This window comes from Lygodium microphyllum, chromosome 13 (genome assembly GCF_053477565.2).
Source record: "Lygodium microphyllum isolate KBCC chromosome 13, Lygodium_microphyllum_v1.1.10, whole genome shotgun sequence".
Classification (NCBI taxonomy): domain Eukaryota; kingdom Viridiplantae; phylum Streptophyta; class Polypodiopsida; order Schizaeales; family Lygodiaceae; genus Lygodium; species Lygodium microphyllum.
Window position 1 is genome coordinate 150,709,703 of NC_141147.1, and position 7,831 is coordinate 150,717,533.

Here is a 7,831-nt window from a genome sequence, read left to right on the forward strand (position 1 = left end):
ATAACTTATATGAAAGAGATTGTGAATTATTCTAGAGGAAGGGAGTTCTAGAGGTAATAAGCCAAATCACCTATACACTTGAAAATCTTGCATGACCTATAATACTTGTGTGTGAGCTTGTTGTTGGAGCAATTTTTAAGAGTAGAAAAACTTAACTTAGGCACCTTTAGAAGCACCATCTCTCCTTTTTGAAACTCATACTATACCACCTCTGCCAATTAACATCGAGCTTCATTTGATATTGTGCTTTTCTAAGATTTACTTTACATTACTAAAGTAGGGCTTGCATAATCTCAAATTCTTCTTTTCAAGGAGGATTAATCTTCTCACTAAAGATAACCATGACAAGGGACACTTTATATACATAAAAATCCTCAAAGGGGGAGACTTCTATACTGGAATGTGTGGAGTTGGTATAGGATCATGATAGACGTGTCTTAAGTAGATCTCAAGAAACTTATTCAACCACTCTATTTGACCATCTAAGGATGATATGTAGTACATGGAGTCAATTTTGTTCCCATTGAGCTAAAACCTATTTAACAAAAACTTCTCATAAACTTGGTATCTCGATCATGAACTATGACTTATGGTAGCTCGTGAAACTTAGACACATGCTCCATGAATTGGCTTGCTACTTGTGATGCTATAAATTGGGTCTCTTGGGAATAAAATGAGTTACTTTTGTGAGTATATCCATCACCACATAAATGATATTCCACACTTTCTTGGTTATGCGTAAGCCAATAACTGACTTCATTGTGATATGTGTCCATTTTCCCTCAAGAATAGGTAATGGTTGTAATCAATCTCTTGGCTTAAGAGTGTTGATCTTATTTTACTGACATGGAGTACATCATGAGATGAAATCCTTGACATCCTTCCATAAGCCTTTCAAATGAAAACTCTTAGAGATTTTGTCATCGGTTTTTATACCCCTAACTGATTGGCTATAGGTGAAGAATGCATCTCCTCTAGTATCTTTTTCTTAAAGTAAGAGGTGTAGGGGTATAGGGAATGAAAATCTTTTATATGAGGCCATTCTTGTTAATGAGCTGAAATTGTGAGTTCTCCTCCATTAATCCTTATTGTAATTCTTCATCTAATAGTAGATGTGTATGCGTAGAGCTTCTCAATCCCATCACTATGAAGCTCTATGATGGATGATCCCTTGCATGTCCACATCCTAGTTGATAGAGAATCAACCTCCACATTGTCTTTGCCCTTGATATGAGTAATATCAAAATGATAAATTTGTATTGTAGCCATCCACCACTTGTTATGAGTTAATTTGGATTATGAAAGGAAGTACTTGAGAACCCTATGGTTTCTCTTCACTTTAAATTGATTACCATAAAGATAGTGATGCTAGTTTTTAATATCATAAATCATTGCCAACATATATTGATCATAAGTATAATTGATCATTTTCACCTCCTTGTTTCTCAACTTATGACTTTCAAAGGTAATAGTGCCATGTTCTTGGAGTAGAACAATACGTATACCCTACTTGCTAGCATCACATTAGATAGTGAACTTCTTTGAGAAATCACGGTAAGTTGAAATACGAGCTAAAGTAAGTAGGCCCTTTAATTGGTTGAAGCTTCAATCAACTATTGCATTTTTTTTAAAAACATTCTTCTTCAACCTATCCATTAAAGGTACTTTAATAGTCACATAATGTCTACAAATGAGAATATTATCAAAAATACAAGCATAAACTTGAAAAGGAAAGAGTGTATTAATCTCTAAAAGGTAGTCGATAACCCAAATGGCATGAGAATAAAATGATAAATCTCTCAATCATTTCAGGGTTGTTTTAGAATGCCATCTTTGCTTCAACATCCTCTCTCATTCTAATTTGGTAATAGCCCAATATCAAGTCTATCTTGGTAAAATATCTACCCCTTTTAGCTTATCCAAAAAATCATCAACTCTAGGGATGGGATACCTATCCTTGATAGTGATTATGTTGAGATCCATGTAATCTATGCACATTTGAAAGGCTCCACCCTTCTTCTTCACCAATAAGACTTCTTTGTTGCTTGACTTTGATATGAAATAGAATATAATTGAGAATAAAATTAAAAGTGAACAAAATAGCATGAGATAAAAATATGCCAATAATTTGCACAACTTAAGATTGGGTACAAGCTCTCTCCATGTACCTTCTCCATATTTATATTTATCATATAAGAATAAACTTGTATGCCCAAAATACATTAAAATTGTCATTTTTGTGTTCCTTGCTTTTTGCAATTCGCATGACTTGCTTTTGTGCAAATAAATTAAAACACACTCTATTCTAATAGCTTTAAAAAAATAGTATTTTATTTTATCCAATAAATATATAAAAATAAATATATTGTGCTTGTGTGTATAACCAAAGTCCTTATACTAATAGTTGCATGCAAAATATACTGTTTTCACTAATATTTTCTCATTTTGAAGAGCACATAAATTCCATACACAAAATTATACACTCTAAAAATGACAAGTTTGCTTAACTTCACCTAATTATTTGCTCATCATAATACCAATGTTGCTTGCCTTTATGATAGAATAGAACATAAGTGAGAATAAAATAAGAAGTGAACAAAATAGCATGAGAGAAGAAAACACTAAGGACTTGCATAACATAAGATTGGGTACAATCTCCCCCCATACATGGATGAGCATCTCCCCTATGTATATATTTATAATATTAGAATAAGCTTTTGTGCCCAAAATACATTAAAAAGCATCCTTTTGTGTTTTATACTTTTCCTCACATTGCACGACTTGATTTTGCGTAAATAAATCAAAATACACTCTATTCTAATAGCTTTATAATAATATATGTTATCTTCTCAAATAAATTCATAAAAAATAAATATATTATGCTTGTGTGCACATAAAGTCCTTGCACTAATACATGCATACAAAATATAATGCTTCTAGTAATATTTTTCAATGCTAAAGAGTGCATAACTTCCATGCACAAAATTGTGCATTCTAAAAATAATAATTCTGCTTAACTCGAGCTCTTTCATAGCCAAGTTGGAGTAGATGCGTTCGCATGCTGCATTCGTCTACCTCTAATGCTGAAGTAAGTGCAAGAAGATTTGCACACTCTTCCATCAAAACTCTTTCCTAAGCCACCACACGTGCTAGTTCAAAAACAAGAGAGTTGGTCTTTTCACCCTTTGGCAGTATAAAATTTATTGAGTTCTCTACAGAATTCATTACATCAAATGCAGAGCCTATCGCCTTTTTGACTGCAACGGTATCAGCCTTCACACCTCCAGTAACAGGCTTGACCATTCTTCGAGTTTTGGAGCTTGAGCCAAAAGAAGAGACTAAAGTTTATGAGCCTGTCTAGCTTGTTGCAGCCGTATCCTCTTCAGGGTCACTGAAGTTCGCATGTCAAATATCCTCGAGCAAACATTGTACAGTGAATTCTCTGCTAAGAAAGCCTGCGCATTCATTGCTGCATCAGCTCTTGCATTCACAAACCGCCATTGCAGGAGACGATTGTGAAGTATTCGGTGTAGATGAGCCTCTTCGATTTGAGAAAGACCCTTCTTCCCTTTCCTTGTATCTGCTCTAAGATTAAGCATTACTGCAGCATTGCTCGATCTGTGACTCTGCGAAGGTAAAGGAGGAGGTGTTCCCCGTGACCTTGCTGGACTGGGTATGTTTCTGTAAGGAGAAGTCTTTATTGGAGACAGAGGCTGTAGAGGTGGCAAAAATGCTGATACTGAACGATTGGGCACAATTTACCAAGGAGATGGTGGAGCTTCTCCAATCGTTATTGGAATCAATCCTGTAACATTTTCAGATGAAATGGTTGTTTTGTGTCTAATGTTTGATCTTCCCATTGAAGTTGCAAAGAAGTCAGACTCGAGCATTGATAACAATCACATAAGCCATTTCTTGAAGCAGCTTTGTCCTCAGTTCTGTTAGCTTTTCTTCTGAGAAATGACCAGCAAACTGTAGTGGGTGAATAGAGACGGGAAAGATGGTTGGATGTATTGTGGTAAGTGCGCATATTACGTGCTATCTCACCTGATTGGGCTGATAGCAGCAGCTCTCTAACTTTGCATAGCTCCTCCTGTAAGGAGGCTAGAGTTGTACATGCCATCTGTGTCATCATCTGCACTAGTATCTTCTTCACTACTGAGATCAACTTCATATTCATCTTCCTGGCTTGAAGAAGAGTCCTAGTTTGCTTGGGACTAGAGTGATGTGAGTTTCACTCCTCCCCAATGACTTGCAAAGATCGATCCCGTGGTTGGAACAGTATTCTTAGCAGACTGTGGCTTTGGAATCTGTATACACTGAAGAAGTCACATTGTCTAGAGATTCAGCAATGTTTCAACATAGGGGATAAGCATTTGGTTCTTCTTCAACAAGCTATGGTTCATGGAGAACCATTGGAGCATTATTAATTAGAGTATGATGCTGGGATATACTACTATTTTGGTTCAAGCGTTCTTACTACAAGATTGGCTTTGAGGAGTTCATCAAGCAAGCTCAAGTAATTGGGTATCTTCTCACCTTTGAATCTACTTGGTATGATTCAATTCATTGGGTACTTTAAATCTTGCAACCAACTCAAGCTATATTGGAGTTTGTTTCTTGGTTAGCTCCATTTTGAAGCAACTATTGGAGTTCTCAATGCTTATGGGTTTTGCTTGATCAAGTGGTTGAGAGTATGTAGTAAGGATCAGTTGGGCTATTTGTAGAGCACTTCTTGGATGTATCAAGGATGTATTTGTAGGGTTTGTGCATGTCTAATCAGTGTTCTTACTGATCTTAAGTGCTTTACAACTTTCCCTAGATGAAAGGTAATGATTACGAGGCAAAATAGGGTCATTACAATGCTAAACAGGGTGCAGTCCAAACAGGGACAGATTTGGGAAAGTTGCTACAGAAATTAGTAGCATCATTCTAATGACAAAGGAACAACTGGAAGTGATACTAGACATCATAAGCTTCGAGTGGAGCCATCAAACATCTATGTGGGAGCTTTCACTCAACCGCCAAGACCCACGGACCGCTTATTGTTTCAAGCGTTCCAAGCCGAGCACTAATGGCTACCTCTCACATAGCCGACGCGCCATCCATATCTACGGGTGTAGTGAGCTTACCTTGATGCCGTTCGAGTTACCTCCGCTCCCGCGCACTCCTGTAGCTCCACGATCCAAGTGCAAGCTTCAAGCAAGCTCGATCCTCCCGCTCCAAGCTTCATTGCCGCGAGCAAGACAAGAGAAGAGAAGAGAAGAGAAGAAGAGAGGAGAAGATGGAGAGCTTCTCCTCCTCGGTCCCTCACCCTCACACACTCACTCCCTCACACTCTCACACTCCCTCTCTCAAGCACAAGCTCAAGCAAGCAAGAACAAGAAGAAGAAGAAGAAGAGGAGAGCTACTTTTGGCCACACACAAGAATGAGCTTCTCATTCACTTTTCAACTTTATATACAAAACCCTAAATCCCTTTTGGGTGGTCATCCCCTTTTTCCCTTTTTTACATGGCCGGCCATAGCCTAGGCCCTTTTTCCCATTGTCCTTCTATCTTCCTAGCTTCCTTTCCACCGCCCGTCTACATTTACAAATTGCACGGGTGAGAGCCCGGCGCTCTTTTACAAGATTTCAGGGTGCGCCTTTTTATTTTAAAATGCGCCTTTCCCCTTTTGCCTTTGCCTTGGACTTTTAAGGTTGCCCTTGTGCTTTTGGCCTTTTCTCCTTTTCTTTCTTCAGTCGAGCTACCTTTTTTTCGCTTTTGCCCTGCGTCTTTTCCACTTATTTTTGCTTTCTTCGTGTTGGGGTTAACATTACCCCCCTCCTAGACGAGTGCCAGTCCCATGGCACTCACCGTCGTAGGTAGCAAGCCGTAGCATGCACCGAAGACGTGGGTGACAAGGACGCCTATGGTTTCCATGGAGGAGTGTTGGTGGTGGTGTGGCAGAAGGTCATCTTGGGGGCCTGTTGGTGGCCAAGGTGGCAGGTGGAAGGTTGTTGGAGTTGGTGGTAGGGCTATGCTGTGTTGGGAATTGCATTGATGGCCAGCACAAGTGTTGGTTTGTTGGGGATTCTGAGCATGACGATTCCTTGCGGGCTTGTCGGATGGTAAGGGACAAGCATTCAAAGTTGAGTGTTGATAAGGAGCAATTGGAATTTCGTTGGAGGCTTCAATACCTGCAATTTGAAAACCTCTCGTGTGATCTCTCCCTAAGGGGTAGTGCTAGTCTTCTTATCGTGCACAAGACATATTTGATTAGTTTGGGAGACAGGTCGAACTCTAAGCAAGCTGAGAGTATTGTCCTGCACTTGAGGACCCAAACTGTGTATATACTTCAGTGTAGGTATTATGTGGGTGCTTGTGCATACTTAGATATTACTTAGTTAGAAGACTGTTGGCCTGGTTCCTTGTATAGCAATGGGTCGGTGAAGCAAGGGGCTAAGTTGATGGAAAATTTTGTCAATGAAGACGGGGAGTACACTTGAAGATTGCTTGAGAATCATTATGGTCTTGTCAAGGCAATGTAGCATAATTAAGCTTCTTGATGTCTTAGCTATTGGTAGCTAGTGGCTACTTGTAGTGCTTGGAACGTATGGTGTACTTTTCCATTGTCTTTCAAACCTTGCTTACCACTTTTGATTGTAATGGCATTGATTTGGAGTGTAAAAGAATTGTGCAAGTGGTTCAGGGTGACAGGTTTAACCATAGGCGAGGTGAGCTCCCAAGGTATGTCCTGCCCTTGATGTGCCCTGAACAATTGTGGGGGATGTACAAAGGGCTAGGGGATTAGGGACGGAGCCAGCCAACCAAGGTCACTGGACGTACCTAATTTGAGAACCCCTAGGTGCGGTGCTGTGATTGTGTGTGTGTGTGTGTGTTTTTTTTTCTCTCTCTCTCTCTCTTTTTCTCTCTTTTCTCTCTTTTTTTTTTCTTTCTTTCTTTCTATCTTTTTCTTTTCTTTTCTTCTTTGTTTTTTTTTCTTTTTCTTTTTTCCCTTTTTTTTGTGGTGGAAAAAATGAATACAATCAATGCCATACTTTGAGGCTGTTAGCCTTTCATTTGGATTTGAGAAATGTTGGGATCCAAAGGCTATGAAGAATGGGTATTACAAAGATGATTGTGTCACTAGCCTTGATGCTAGAGGAACTGTTGTTGAGATGAAGAGATACACTTGAGATTTTGCAAACCTCTTTGGAACATATGAGACATCGAACAATTGAGGTAGCACTTGGAGTGAGCTGTGCATGGACAAGGGCAGAGCATCTTGCGAATTGAATCTTGGATGATGAAGAGACGTTCGCCCTTGTTGAGAGTGTGGCTCCTGCCCGAACATAGAATTGGCCAAGGAGGAGGAGGTAATCGATGATTATGCCTTGGCCATGCTCAATTGCAATATGTGCTTTTTCTGCAAAGGTGTCCTTGGGTTCCCATCCGGTGGCATTTCCGTCATGGCTTTTGTTTTTTGGTATCCTGTCACTTCCTCCATAATGGTTCTTTGTGGGGTTGGTGGTCTGTGCAACTAGCATTGCCACCTTTTATGTGCCTCCCTGAGCGTCCGCTCCCCTGGCCTGCAGATTCTTCGGCCTTCGTTCGGGGCAGTGTCGCTTGGGCCCGCGTTTCTTGGCATACCTTTTAAGAGTGGGCACATAATGCACTGGCGGAGGGGCATGTGTTGCATGTTCCCGTCGGCTACGGAGAGCGTCCTTGCAAGCTAGCTGCCCTTGGTTCTCCATGCTTTCCTCGCAGGGGGACCTGTAAGATGCGAATCAAGGATTAGGATTTGTTACATGATAAGACCATTCATATGTAAGGGATTATAGAGCGGGTT

The 7,831-nt window shown here is 39.9% G+C and overlaps 1 pseudogene; it reads right to left on the reverse strand.

The window, feature by feature from the left end:
* Positions 1–2,994: 2,994 nt before the first annotated feature.
* Positions 2,995–4,123, reverse strand: LOC148027349 (QWRF motif-containing protein 2-like; annotated as a pseudogene).
* Between the last annotated feature and the right edge of the window lie 3,708 nt (positions 4,124–7,831).